Source organism: Oncorhynchus masou, chromosome 3 (genome assembly GCF_036934945.1).
Source record: "Oncorhynchus masou masou isolate Uvic2021 chromosome 3, UVic_Omas_1.1, whole genome shotgun sequence".
Classification (NCBI taxonomy): Eukaryota; Metazoa; Chordata; class Actinopteri; order Salmoniformes; family Salmonidae; genus Oncorhynchus; species Oncorhynchus masou.
In genome coordinates, this window is record NC_088214.1 from 26,963,409 (window position 1) to 26,979,349 (window position 15,941).

General features: G+C 40.0%; 1 protein-coding gene across 2 annotated transcripts in view; it reads right to left on the minus strand.

The window, feature by feature from the left end:
* The window catches only part of LOC135513783 (disks large-associated protein 1-like), a 112,749-nt gene that overhangs the window by 54,011 nt on the left and 42,797 nt on the right, over positions 1-15,941 (minus strand). The gene's annotated exons all lie outside the window — the stretch shown is intronic.

The following is a 15,941-nucleotide window of genomic DNA, read 5'->3' on the forward strand; positions in this document are numbered from 1 at the left end:
ATGGCCAAACAGTTCTATTTTTGTTTCATCAGACCAGAGGACATTTCTCCAAAAAGTATGATATTTGTCCCCATGCTTAGTTGCAAACGGTAGTCTGGCTTTTTTATGGAGGTTTTGGAGCAATCAATCAATCAATCAATATAACAATATTATAATACACTTAGCAAATAATGTTATCTTTAATTTACAATCCGTAGAAACTATGAGAATAGAAAGGATCAGAACTTTTGTCAAACATCACAGCACAGTTGAAACATGTGACAAATATAAATCAAACCTGGATGGTGTTCAGAGATTGACAGGAGGGGTTGAGGGGAGCTGAAGGGTGGGACTAAAAATAACAAATAAACGAGAACTAATGTAAAGTATACTGTGTCTGTAAAATGTATATAGTACATATATGCTGTATGTACAAAGGAAAATAAATACTAATATATATATATATATATATATATATATATATATATACAGTGCCTTGCGAAAGTATTCGGCCCCCTTGAACTTTGCGACCTTTTGCCACATTTCAGGCTTCAAACATAAAGATATAAAACTGTATTTTTTTGTGAAGAATCAACAACAAGTGGGACACAATCATGAAGTGGAACAACATTTATTGGATATTTCAAACTTTTTTAACAAAACAAAAACTGAAAAATTGGGCGTGCAAAATTATTCAGCCCCCTTAAGTTAATACTTTGTAGCGCCACCTTTTTCTGCGATTACAGCTGTAAGTCACTTGGGGTATGTCTCTATCAGTTTTGCACATCGAGAGACTGAAATTTTTTCCCATTCCTCCTTGCAAAACAGCTCGAGCTCAGTGAGGTTGGATGGAGGTTGTGAACAGGTTGTGAACAGCAGTTTTCAGTTCTTTCCACAGATTCTCGATTGGATTCAGATCTGGACTTTGACTTGGCCATTCTAACCCCTGGATATGTCTATTTTTGAACCATTCCATTGTAGATTTTGCTTTATGTTTTGGATCATTGTCTTGTTGGAAGATAAATCTCCGTCCCAGTCTCAGGTCTTTTGCAGACTCCATCAGGTTTTCTTCCAGAATGGTCCTGTATTTGGCTCCATCCATCTTCCCATCAATTTTAACCATCTTCCCTGTCCCTGCTGAGGAAAAGCAGGCCCAAACCATGATGCTGCCACCACCATGTTTGACAGTGGGTATGGTGTGTTCAGGGAGATGTGCTGTGTTGCTTTTTTTTGGTTTCATCAATTTTGGTTGGTTTCATCTGACCAGAGCACCTACTTCCACATGTTTGGTGTGTCTCCCAGGTGGCTTGTGGCAAACTTTAAACAACACTTTTTATGGATATCTTTAAGAAATGGCTTTCTTCTTGCCACTCTTCCATAAAGGCCAGATTTGTGCAATATACGACTGATTGTTGTCCTATGGACAGAGTCTCCCACCTCAGCTGTAGATCTCTGCAGTTCATCCAGAGTGATCATGGGCCTCTTGGCTGCATCTCTGATCAGTCTTCTCCTTGTATGAGCTGAAAGTTTAGAGGGACGGCCAGGTCTTGGTAGATTTGCAGTGGTCTGATACTCCTTCCATTTCAATATTATCGCTTGCACAGTGCTCCTTGGGATGTTTAAAGCTTGGGAAATCTTTTTGTATCCAAATCCGGCTTTAAACTTCTTCACAACAGTATCTCGGATCTGCCTGGTGTGTTCCTTGTTCTTCATGATGCTCTCTGCACTTTTAACGGACCTCTGAGACTATCACAGTGCAGGTGCATTTATACGGAGACTTGATTACACACAGGTGGATTGTATTTATCATCATTAGTCATTTAGGTCAACATTGGATCATTCAGAGATCCTCACTGAACTTCTGGAGAGAGTTTGCTGCACTGAAAGTAAAGGGGCTGAATAATTTTGCACGCCCAATTTTTCAGTTTTTGATTTGTTAAAAAAGTTTGAAATATCCAATAAATGTTGTTCCACTTCATGATTGTGTCCCACTTGTTGTTGATTCTTCACAAAAAAATACAGTTTTATATCTTTATGTTTGAAGCCTGAAATGTGGCAAAAGGTCGCAAAGTTCAAGGGGGCCGAATACTTTCGCAAGGCACTGTATATATATGGGGGATTGGAAATGATGCAAACAATTACATTGACAGAAACCACAGTCTATTTGCAATATCCACTCCCCCTAAAAATGTAAAATAACGAAAATAACAAAATCAATAACCAATCAAACAAGGACCTACTCTCTGTAACTATTTCCTGGGTATTGGCCCTCTCTAAAAAGGTAATTCAACAACAATGACAAACTTTCTTGCTGGGATATGATATGATTCATGATATTTCAGGTGTCTTGTACAATAGGAGTGACAGGCCACTGAGGGTTCAATATCTTGCTATTGTCCCTTCTGAAGTGCAGAGATCCATCATATGATGTCTCCTGACAATCCTCCTCCAACCCTTTAAAGGTCCACAGCTCTACCGGTCTGTAATGAGAGGGCCTCTTCTCCACCCGTCTCCCTGTCACTACAGCCCTGCTTTGGCCTATTATGATGCTGCCTGGGCCAGGGTGACACACTGAAACACACTGATGTCAAAGGCCTTCAAAAGTCTCCCGTTCTCAGTGCTGTGAGTGAATGCCTGGCTGGACTTTGCTTTGACTATCATTCATCACCACTCCAAGATAGAAAAGCAGTGGGAAGCCATCCTGATTTACAGTGAGCTCCAAAAGTATTGGGTCAGAGACAAACATTTTGTTGTTCTGGCTCTGTACTCCAGCACTTTGAAAGTATACATGACTGTGGGGTTAAAGTACAGACTGTCAACTTTCATTTGAAGGGTATTTTCATCCATACTGGGTGAACCGTTTGAACAATTTTGTACATAGTCTTCCCAATTTCGGGGACCAAAAGTATTGGGACAAATTCATTTATATGTGTCATCAAAACTTCAGTATTTGGTACCATATTCTTAGCACACAATGATTACATCAGGCTTGTGAATCTACAAACGTGTTGGATGGATTTGCTGTTTGTTTTGGTTGTGTTTCAGATTATTTTGTGCCCAATAGAAATAATGCAAATAATGTATTGTGTCATTTTTATTGTAAATAAGAATAGAATATGTTTCTAAACACTTCTATATTAATGTGGATGCTACCATAATAACGGATAGTCCTGAATGAATTGTGAATAATGATGAGTGAGTAAGTTACAGACACACAAATAGCATACCTCCAAGATATGCTAACCTCACACCATTACAATAACAGGGGAGGTTAGCATTTTTTGGTGTGTATGGTATTTGTGTGTCTAGCTTTTTCTCACTCATCATTATTCAAGATTCATTCAGGACTATCCGTGATCACGGTAGCATCCACATTATTGTAGAAGTGTCTAGAAACATATTATATTCTTATTTACGATAAAAGTCACTGTCGCAATGTTTTTTGAGTTCACTGTAGATGCCAGGGTTAGCTTAGGGTTAGGGACATTAATTGCATGAGAAGCATGTAGACCTGGCTTTATGAATGGAACTGTTAAGAATCTGAACTGATGAATCTGATTAAGTTATTTTCTTTTGTTCATTTGATGACTAAACTAAAGGACCATGAGCTACACTGCATCTACACATGTAGTCCTGTTTGATGAGTGGTTTGGGAAGGTACGTGAATGAGCCTGTTGTAAAGACTGGGCCTTTAACTGGTTTTACCCGCAAAGTTTGGGAAATAGAAAAATGTGGACAAATGATGAACACACCGCTGCAATAGTAACATGATTGTATACAATGTACCAACACTGCAGCAGCATATTATTTGTCTAAGGCTTTTCTGAAATGATGTATGATTTGGTTCATTTGATTTGAAAGGACCCAAGCTGCTTATATCAGGCCGACAGGAAGAATAGAGACATAAATAGAATACCCATTAGGCCTGTGCATTGTAGTGCTTTCGGGATTGGCAAAAACAACTCAATTGAAACACAATAGCACATACAAGATATGAATGTTCAAAAAATCACAAAAAAATAAAATAATAATAATACATTTAACCTTCATTTAACGAGGCAAGTCAGTTAAGAACAAATTATTATTTACAATGACAGCCTACCGGGGAACAGTGTGTTAATGGCCTTGTTCAGGGGTGGAACGACAGATTTGACCTTGTCAGCTCGGGGATTAGATCCAGCAACCTTTTGGTTACTGCCCCAACACTCCAACCACTAGGCTACCTGCCACCACTAAGTAAACATATATAAATGTTGGACAAATTGCATTCTCTAAAGGAGGGATGGAAACAGAAAAATCCATCAGATTGACAGCTAAAACCTCTCAACGATCTTTTTCAAAGCGCCTGTGCCAAGCGTTTGAATTCTGTGTAGGAGGAGAGAGAATCTGCTCAGTTGAGGTTATTTTAGGCTTTAAGGAAGCCGGCAAACAAAAGCCTGAGTCACAGAAATACATGCCAACACTATTGAGAGTCCACATAGACTCTACATTTCTCACTATATGGCGCTTTCTTTAAGGGTTGTGTGGTGCTCAGTAGGACATTATCATAAGAACATGTGTAATCATTGGATGCTCTCCTGTACTGTATGTGAACACTCATTGATTTAACCCTAATATGCATAACCTATGGAACTAACACATTTCCATTACATGCACCTCAGATGTGAAATTATTTTATATATTAGGACAAACTGACCGACATGTTACAGTACTAATCTTGATCAATAAATGAGATCAGTTTGACACATTTTAAGTCAGTCGTTACTGAGGGCCCCTTGGGGCCCATGTTATGTTTTTTCTCTCTGTAACGATTCAACAATTTAGATGTTAGTTTATAATGTGATTATAAACTATATGGTATATCAGACCGTATACCACGGGTATGACAAAACATGTATTTCTACTGCTCTAATTACGTTGGTAGCCAGTTTATAATAGCAAGAAGGCACCTCAGGGTTTGTGGTATATGGCCAATATATACCACGGCTAAAGGCTGTATCTAGGCACACCTCCTCGTGCCTTACTGCTTAAAAATAACACAGCTATTATGTGGTTTACTGGTAATTGACTAATAATACATTTTACAGCTGAAATAATAAGAACCAGAATGTTGCATGGAGCAGAATGTTGATGGTTGTCTCATCTGATTGGATACTTTTCCAGTAAGGTAATACATCAGGAAGATATATTAACACTCTTGAATTCCCAGGTCTGAATTAGTTACTAAGCAAGGCACGAAAACCAGAAGCCACCACAGCCCAGACAGTGTAGCTATGCATCCCTGACAAATGGGTTTCACCATGCGGAGCAAACTTGACAAGGGCGTAACCGTGTGACGTTAATGGATCTGAACAAGGCTGTGAAAGGCTCTATCAAGTATACTAAAAGGATATCAACACACTACTGCACCATTTACAGTTGATACAGGTCTATTTCAAGTGGTTTACAGAAAAGGAGGCATTATTGTAATATGTTTTCACATTTTCATGGCATTTAGTGTGAGGTGTTAATAAGGGTTGTCAAAGTATGGCATGTGTGTATATGTAAGCAAACACGTGCATAGAGGTTCAGGGAATATCGCTGAAGAAAAGGAAGGACAGGACATGCCACCATGGAAACAATATGTATTTTAAAACTATAAACCTTGTTGCAAAATTGCTGCAAATGTATCTGATATTTTCAATAACAGCCTGCACATGGATGAAATTAAAAATAGCCAACAGTGGTATTGCCATCTTTGGATGTTATCAATAAATACACTGGTTAATATCAATAAAGGCATGGAGTCCTGGCTCACTCTGCCACTAACAACAGATACCGCTCTACAATTGGCTCAACATGCAAGATGGATACTACATACTTAGATAGTAGATAATAGACAGTCATACTTTGAATGTAACATCACCACAGATTTGTCCCCAGGGGCTATGGCAGCTATCTTTATCTTTTTACAATTCAGAAGGACTATTTCAAGATAAAGGCTCCAAGTTTGTCACAGAGCTAGATTTATGGACCCAGAGCTGGCCTCTGGGTTCCATGGCATCTGTCCGAAAGCCTTTTTTGAGATAAATGCACCAAATATGGCACAGAGGTCGATTAATGTACCCCAAAAATGTGTAGATATGGAGGCTCCACAGCTTTGGCCAATGGGGGCTGTGACAGCCGTCTAACAAAATGCCTTCAACCCCAATTAGGCTAGATGTTATACTGTATTTTATACTTTAGAGACCCTTGTGTACATCTAACATTTTTGTAACATGGCTGCCACTGGCTGATAGACAGCATTGGTTGACCATACACTTGAATTGAGGGTGTCAGGTCAGGTGAGTTCCTTTTGATTAGTAGCCACTAGTAAATTAGCTAGTTAGTTCCAGGGCTTTTGATGCTCGACTTATGTATCTCGTTCGAAAGGTGTATATTCTGTCTGTGAGTGTGTTTGCCTCCACTGACCCAAAAATGACTAATTCTGAATGATGATTTTGGAGGTGCCTTAGGGTGCAGGAAGTACACCTTTATCAGATGCTGTTCCAGATCAACCGTCACCACCAAAATCCCAAGGCATACTAAAATGTGACATAGCCTTTAATTTGTTCAAATTGCAGAATATTATATTAAATTAGTGGAATACTTTTGTTCATGAACTGGTTGAAAGTAAAATATCCTGTGTGCCAGGCACAGCTCTGACTAAAGCACAGCTCGAGAGAATTGTCCTGTTTCCCAGATACAGCTGTAGTTAAGTCTGAATTTGCTCCTGATTAGGACATTGCAAAGTAGCTTCAGTAGCCATTTATTTTCATGTTCAAGTAAAAAGGTAGGATGTGGACCCTGGTCTCCTGTTTCAGAACCCAACGTCTTATCCATTTGACCAAAATAAGGTTGCGTCTTGGGCTGAAGGTAGTTTTATGATGCAGGCAGGGCTACCTCATCACGAGCATTCTAACTCACCTCCACTACACTTTTCTACAATTTGGCCAAGATGAATGCTGTGTTTCCATCTGTACTCATTGTATTATACTGTGTGTTACTGTTGAACCTTTTGGTTTTTGGGAGGTCCCGGGCAAGAAGTATAGGCCATGACATAAAAAAATCTGAAGAAGTATAGGCCACTTCTTTTTGTGGATTAGAAGTTTGTAAAATAGTACAATGGCTGCCATGGTCCCCAGGGGGCAAATCTGTGGTGGCGCCATAACTTAATCTTTTTGGGGAACCCAAATCTACACTACAGTTCAAAAGTGTGGGGTCACTTAGAAATGTCCTTGTTTTCCATGAAAACTTAAATGAAATGAGTTAGGAAATATAGTCAAGAACATGACAAGGTTATAAATAATGATTTTTAATTTAAATAATAATTTTGTCCTTTGCTCTCATCAAAGAATCCTCCATTTGCAGAAATTACAGCCTTGCAGACCTTTTGCATTCTAGTTGTCAATTTGTTGAGGTAATCTGAAGAGATTTCACCACTTGCTTCCTGAAGCACCTCCCACAAGTTGGATTGGCTTGATGGGCACTTCTTACGTACCATACAGTCAAGCTGCTCCCACAACAGCTCAATAGGGTTGAGATCCGGTGACTGTGCTGGCCACTCCATTATAGACAGAATACCAGCTGACTGCTTCTTCCCTAAATAGTTTTTGCATAGTTTGGAGCAGTGCTTTGGGTCATCGTTCTGTTGTAGGAGGAAATTGGCTCCAATTAAGCGACGTCCACAGGGCATGACATGGCGTTGCAAAATGGAGTGATAGCCTTCCTTCTTCAAGATCCCTTTTACCCTGTACAAATCTCCCACTTTGCCTCCACCATGCTTGACAGATGGTGTCACGCACTCCTACAGCATCTTTTCATTATTCTGTCTCACAAATATTCTTCTTTGTGATCCGAACACCTCAAACCTAGATTCGTCTGTCCATAACACTTTTTTCCAATCTTCCTCTGTCCAGTGTCTGTGTTATTTTGCCCATTTTAATCTTTTCTTTTTATTGGCCAGTCTGAGATATAGCTCTTTCTTTGCAACTCTGCCTAGAAGGATGTTTCTCAAACTAGACACTCTAATGTACTTGTCCTCTTGCTCAGTAATGGCACTGGGGCCTCCCACTCCTCTTTCTATTCTGGTTAGAGCCAGTTTGCACTGTTCTGTGAAGGGAGTAGAGCACACCGTTTTATGAGATCTTCAGTTTCTTGACAATTTTTCACATGGAATAGCCTTCATTTCTCAGAACAAGAATAGACTGATGAGTTTCAGAAGAAATGTATTTGTTTCTGGCCATTTTGAGCCTGTAATCAAACCTATGAATGCTGATGCTCCAGATACTCAACTAGTCTAAAGAAGGCCTGTAGTATTGCTTCTTTAATCAGCACAACCGTTTTCAGCTGTGCTAACATAAATGGAAAATGGTTTTCTAATGATCAAGTTGCCTTTTAAAATTATAAACTCGGATTAGCTAACACAATGTGCCATCGGAACACAGGAGTGATGGTTGCTGATAATGGCCTCTGTATGCCTATGTAGATATTCCATAAAAAATCCAGCTACAATAGTCATTTACAACATTAACAATATCTACACTGTATTTCTTATCAATTTGAGGTTATTTCAATGGGCAAAAAAATGCCTTTCTTTCAAAAACAAGGACATTTTTAAGTGACCCCAAACCTTTGAACGGTAGTGTACCTCTGCGCCATTTTTGTTGTGTTTATTTAAAAAAAGCCTTCTGAACTGTAAAATTGCATTACCGTCTGTGGCAATTCTGTAAAATGGCTGCCAAGGCCCCTAGGTGCCAAATCTGTGGTGGCTCCATATCTAAGTCTTTCAAGGGTACATAAATCTACCTCTGTGCCAAAGTTGGTGTGCTTATCTCAAAACAGCACTTCTGAACTACTGAAATAGTGTTACCATAGTCAGCCATTTTACAAGATGGCTACCTCAGCCCACAGGGGGCAAATCTGGGACTTCTACATCTTCTCAGAGTCTATAAATCTATTTCTGTTCCAAATTTGGTGCAATCATCTCAAAACAGTCATTCTGAAATTTAAAATAATGGTACTGCTGGTGGCCATTTAAAATAATTCTACCATGCCCAGAGGGGACAAATCTGGGTTGGCTCCCAATCTAAACCTTTTCAGGGTATATAAATCTACCTCTGATGCTTTTATCACAAAATGCATGACTCTTTCAGATTTTTCAGGTAAGCAGCCCCACTATTAACACAGTTTAAAATCACAAACTTAGTGGGAACTAGAGGCATCCCCTATGTGCTTAGAATGTGAGCCGTGTGTTTTTTCTATTATTGACTCCTGTCTTTGAAGTTGATCTGTTAATAACAACACGTTTTACTGAACCCGTGTTTGAAAGAGGAAAGCTGCTGAGTAAGTGGATGGAAAAGCAAAGCCAGGGAAGATACGTTTTCTGGAATACTAAATAGTGCATTCTAAAATGCTCAGGCTCATGGCTCTGTGACGATATCACTGGGCTCATATCCACTACCAAGACCATTCATTTATGAATTTGGAGTAAAAAAGCAGCGATTGAACATTCAAAGCTAATTCATCGGAAACGAACAATTTTCACTGCGTTGTGTTCCCATGTCTAGCTTGTCTGTGAGAATCACTGTCAAGCAGGCAGGCTAGATGTGCAAAAGCCACCCCTGAAGCAGCAAGACAGACACATCTCTTATCTAATCTTAGTATTACAGTAGATCTACAATAGAAAACTATAATTTTCACAGTAGCAAGACAGAGAATCATGAAAATGAGCTAAGGGGCTCTCGTTGGTCAACATTGTAAATTAAGTGCTGCTGGGCTGTTTCTTAAGACATTGAATAACATGGTGCATCAATGTAATTGTGGTTTCGAGGCTGACGCTTCAAGACATTGAATAACATTGTGTAACGTAATGATGGTTTTCGAGGCTGACGCTCCAAGACATTGAATAACACAGTTCATAACTGACACACACTATAAGGTGTGCACTCGAAGAAAACATATATCTGATTGAACACCCTCAAGGCTAATATGGTACCCTACAAATGAACCCTGGTGACAATGATATAATTTTGCTCCCCAAAGTAAGGGACTATTTCCTGGCCAAGCCAAATTCTCAGATTTATGACAAAATGCCAGTTAATAAAAGGTTCAGATGCCAGCACATCAGTGGGATACTCACTGATAGGCATATAGGTTCCAGACAGACAATTTCTATTCAAAACAGTATTTTCTAATGGTATCTTTAACAATCTTTAAATCACAGCATTGGGAGAAAAGACAAACTCAACTCTTACATTACTTTGCCAAGGGAAACCCTCAAAGCTAACACCTTTGCAACACAGAGTAAGGATATCTATTTTGGTCCTCTAGTGTACTACCAAGTCCGTTATAGTTAGTTGTTCTCCTGAACCTAGGTATAGTCCACTGTTATCCAGTCAGCAGGTCCATGTTCCTGTAAGGGCATACCAGAGGAGGCAATGCTACTTGTGTTCAGGAGGGAGAGTACTGATGATCACCCAGCTGGCAGTGGAAGCAGACGCTCCGATGGCAGCACCATTAATCAAAGCAGACAACGGCATGAGGACACCGCTCATGTGCTCTCCAGGTCGGTATCACTTGTCTTCTGCACACTGACCTCATTCATTCATTAATCTGGCTCTGGGATGACATTCCGGGAGTACATGACCCACGTGTACACACTGTCTTACACCTTCCTCTATCCCATTACAGTATATGACCTGTACATTACAAGTCTGAACAGGTCAATATGAGTCCATGGGTTGATGGAGAGACTCAATTATTATCTGTTGCAGGCATTCAATCAATATTTACCAGACACTTACAGCTTCTTTGTCCAGTCTAGCACAGAGTGATAAGAAATGGTTTGGTACTGTTTGGAGGTTGTGTATTTCTATGACACAGGTGTTTGTCATGTACGCATATACACTTCCTGTCTGTTGTCAGAGGTCAACGATGATGTCATCCCATTTGAGTACAGACACCCATAATACATACAGTCGCATTAAAATGAGAAAGTGCAAGAAAATAAATGTCAGAAAAAAAACTTCCTGGAGGCTTTATTCTCCAGTACGCCAGGGGTATACGTCAGAGCAGAATCTCTGCCTTTCTGAGGAAAGAAACGCGTTTCCCGCCCACTCACTCGTATGATTCATCCCAGCCTGCACAGAGCGTGGGCTCAGCCTGCTTTCTCTCTCACACAGAAAACAGCCAGCTCCAACCCTCTTTCCCCTGCAATTCTGTTCTGGAGGAACCTCCATCTGTTTCTACACCCAATGCTAAACGCTGCTCATATAAGATATGAATATGCATATATTCAAATGGAAGGAATAGCTGTGTGGATGGGGGGATGGTGGAGGGAAGGTGTTGATGCTGATGCTGAGAGGAATCGGAAAATGCAAAGATGAGTATCTGGACGAAATACATTTGAAGTAAAGATTGAACACATTCTATATGTAATCCCTCTGTCACGTACGTAGAATAGTCTCTTATCAGCTGAGCATCAATGTGAATACAAACATCATTTTTTATTCCCATTTCTGGCAATGGAACAGAATGTTGGCTGGCTGAGACTATAGATTTTGATATATAGATTAAAACATATTGGATCTACCATTACAATTAAACTAAATCACCATGCATTAACACACCACAGTTGAAGGATGTGGGAGGAAAGGGAATGGACAGGACAACAGAATATAAAGACCTACTGTGTAGGTAACAACTCCATCAACTCCATAAATTATCCACTTATGAAAAGCTTTTATTACTTTCAAAAAGAGGAAAATCAAATTCCATCATTTGAAAGTTGTCCTCAACAATGATTTACATTGGAAACCAAAACAATAAACAAGCTTTAATTCCTACCAACCAACCAACAATCCCTTGAGTCTTCGTGCTGTGTAGGTTGTAAAAGAGTTCCAGCTAAATTTCAAGAAAGCGAGATCCACCATTTGTGTTCCACATGAAAACACGTCCTAAAGGCATGCACTATCATTAAAGTGCTTCTGTACTTTCCCTCCTCACCAAACAAAGAGCAAGCAAATATCAAAGGCCTGTAGTGCTAACATATTTATTAACTTCGAAAATGTGCTAGCTATCCGACTTGGTTTACATTTCCTGAAAGAGCACAAACACTAGAAGCAGGGAAAGAAAACCCAAATTGAAGACATAGATGTCCTTGGTCCATAATTTGCTCTAAACAAAATACAGCATTTCTCTAAATCCAATCCAATCCAATTATATTTGTCACATACGCCGAATAACACATGTGTATACTTTACAGTGGATTGTTACTTACGAGCCATGTTCCCAACAATGCATAGTTAAAAAGTTAGAAAACCTTACAAAAAATGTAAAAGGAAATAGTAACACAATAAAATAACAATAACGAGACTTTATACAAGGAGTACCAGTAGTTTCTCCCATCACGCTCTCCGTAGCCGATGTGAGTAAGACCTTTAGACAGGTCAACATTCACAAGGCCGCAGGTGCAGACGGATTACCAGGTCGTGTATTGCGAGCATGCACTGACCAACTAGCAAGTGTCTTCACTGACATTTTAAACCTCTCCCTGTCCAAGTCTGTAATAACATGTTTTAAGCAGACCACCATAGTGCCTGTGCCCATGAACACTAAGGTAACCGGCCTAAATGACTACCGACCCGTAGCACTCACGTCTGTAGCCATGAAGTGCTTTGAAAGGCTGGTCATGGCTCACATCAACACCATTAACCCAGAAGCCCTAGACCCACTCCAATTTGCATACCGCCCCAACAGATCCACAGATGATGCAGTCTCTATTGCACTCCACACTGCCCTTTCCCACCTGGACAAAAGGAACACCTATGTGAGAATGCTATTCATTGACTACAGCTCAGCATTCAACACCATAATGCCCTCAAAGCTCATCACTAAGCTAAGGACCCTGGGACTAAACACCTCCCTCTGCAACTGGATCCTGGACTTCCTAACGGGCCGCCCCAGGTGGTAAGGGTAGGTAACAACACATCTGCCACGCTGATCCTCAACACAGGGGCCCCTCAGGGGTACGTGCTCAGCCCCCTCCTGTACTCCCTGTTCACTCATGACTGCATGGCCAGGTACAACTTCAACAGCATCATTAAATTTGCCGATGACACAACAGTGGTAGGCCTGATCACCGACAACAACGAGGCAGCCTATAGGGAGGAGGTCAGAGACCTGGAAATCGTATTGAGAATAGTAATTTCACTCCGCGTCATAACTGCACTTGGTAAAAACGAACAGAAAAAATCCACTAAACAGTCTAAAAAAGTAACTTAATGATGAATATACTGCAGCTAATTGTTCAATGCACCCAGCCATGTTTTAATTCTGAAAGGGTCAGCACATCATTAGCATATCCTCTGGCTAGATATAGCCTAGCTAGCGGACGAGGCACATTTAAATAAGGAAGAACACATACATAGGAAATGTGAAATCACTCTGGGTGAAGAGAGAGAAGAGAGACCGAGCTGAGAGGAGAGGGGAAGAAGCCTTTCTGGTTTTTAGTCTTCAAAGTCTGAGTTAATCTGGCCTCTGAGCAGCACCCTGCTTGTTAATTACTGCTAGCTAAGGAACTCACGTGCACACTAAGAATCCTGCTGCTCGACCCTAAAAGTATGAGTCACATCTTAATTACTATGGGAAACATTTATTCATCAAATGGCCTGTTTGTTCCCTGTGGATCCACAACGATCCACTCCTCCAGTCTTACCCCCCTGTTCAGAGCACTGCAGGTGGCTCTAAACGTTGGAGAAACCTGGCCATGAATTCATGTTTGGAATGAACCATGGTGGCTCTGTAGAAGTGCTGTAACAAAGTAATAGTCTCCACCTCACATGTTTATTTTGCTCTGCATCTATCTACTCGCCCAGGGTTTTAGATTCATCCGTTTGCTGAATACTGTGCAGCTCTGTAGAATGGACTCTAAATAAGAATTTGTTCTTAACTGACTTGCCTAGTTAGATAAAGATTATGTAAAAAAATATAGTGCACTACTTTTGACCAGGGACCATAGGGATCTGGTCAAAAGTAGTGCACTATGTAGGGGGGTCATAAAAAATAGTGGTAAAATGAAAAAATGACTATAGTAAGTGCCTATTAAGTGGCAAATAAAGTAAGAGGGTTGAGGATTTAATTTTAAATCAGCCATGAATCCCATTGTGACAGAGGGAATGGAAGCGTGTTGTGTGCAACAGGGAGTGGCAATTGAATGCAAGCCTCAATTAAAAAATAATTGTTAAAATATTTCTAGCTTGTCTGTGGGTTGACATGTTATGCTCAACACACTCAGTTTTCCACCACAACACACCAGAAAGTTACCAGAAAGAGTAGAACCAGCTCACCTACTGTTACACTATGATTTGCAGTGTTGTGTTCTAGACAACCTGAATCACGACCTATTCAAGACCAAGACCAGAGCAAATCGAGTCTGAGTCAAGAGCAAGACCGGATTGGAGGTCAAGACTGAGTTAAGACCGAGACAGGGAGGGGGAGGATAAGGGCTAATGATTTAAAAAATAGTGATGATAATAATAATATAATAATAATAATAATAATAATCATATTATTTTCAATTATGTTCTTATTTAATCTCTTCAGTTTCTTGGGGAAAGGAAAGGGTTAACATATCCAATCTGGATTTTTCTTTGCTGGTCGCAGGGGAGATAAATCTAGCTAGCTAAGTCAGCCATTGGCTAAGCCATCAGAAGCTAGATCAAGGCATCTGCCATTCAACTTTATTCGGGCAAAATGTTTGAGTGACAGTGAAATCAATCAATCACATTTTGACTTAATGGGTGGGACTGTTTTTACAAAAACTTAGATTTCCCACGGCCTAGCTAGCTAGCTTTTGTTGTTGGCTAGTTTGCAGCAGCTGTTATCAAAGAGGATGTTGTTCATTTGTTAGCTTCTACCTTTTCAAGAATAACTTTCAACAAGTTAAGTTTCAAATGATCATCATCTGGTGAGTGGAACTGTGTTTTTTATTGCAGCGCGGTTGCTGTTGTTAGCCATATCTTTGAAAATAACTTGTGTGTGAAGCATTTTAAGTGGAACTGACAGCATTTTAACATCATGACATTATTATTAAAATCTGTTCATATACTCCCCCAGGAAGAATATGACACTTTTTAAAAACATTTTTGGATAAGCAACCACTTAGATATGGTCATTTTCACATTTTCATAAATTCTTAGAGGGATTGGGAATTACGTATACTAAGGCATTTGTGAAAACTCTATAGCAATATAGAGTGGCAAAGCGGCGATGCTTTTGAACAATTAATAGACACTGCAGTAAGTAAAACTGAATAAAAACATGTCTTGTCCAGGACTGGACTCTACACAGACCGGTGCGCTATAGCCAATCAGAGCTACAGTAGGCCTTTATACAAACAAGCCATTTGTCACATAGACCTGCTATCATTCACTTTGGACCTTACTGTGTGTTTACAGGCAGTTGCAACATCGCAACGTTAGATCATTAGAACGCATTTGCCAAAAGCCACAAAATACATTGCAAATATGTAAACACCACGGTAGTCCTCTTACATTTGGTTACTGTACAGTCCTATTGATCAAACAACCTTGAAAAGGTAGGCTCTCTCTCCCTCAGTTATGCACATCAACAACAACAAGATCAACAACTAATGTTAGACAGAGCAAGATGAGTTAAAATCTAACGAAGGAACATTAGATAAACCCTCAAACATTTTCAGCTAGTTGGCTGTCCAAAATCAGCAGCTTGCCTGCCAATGCATGCTTGTCCCAACCAAGCACCCAAGCTAAACATCTAAAGTTGTCTAGCTTGCTAGCTATCTACTTCCAGACGCAAATGAGAGAACACCTCACTCTGACCATTTTACTCGCCGTAGCAGAGCTGGTTAGGCTGTTTAAATGTTGTCTGGAGTGTTCTTGACTATTACTTTTATTTGCAAAATG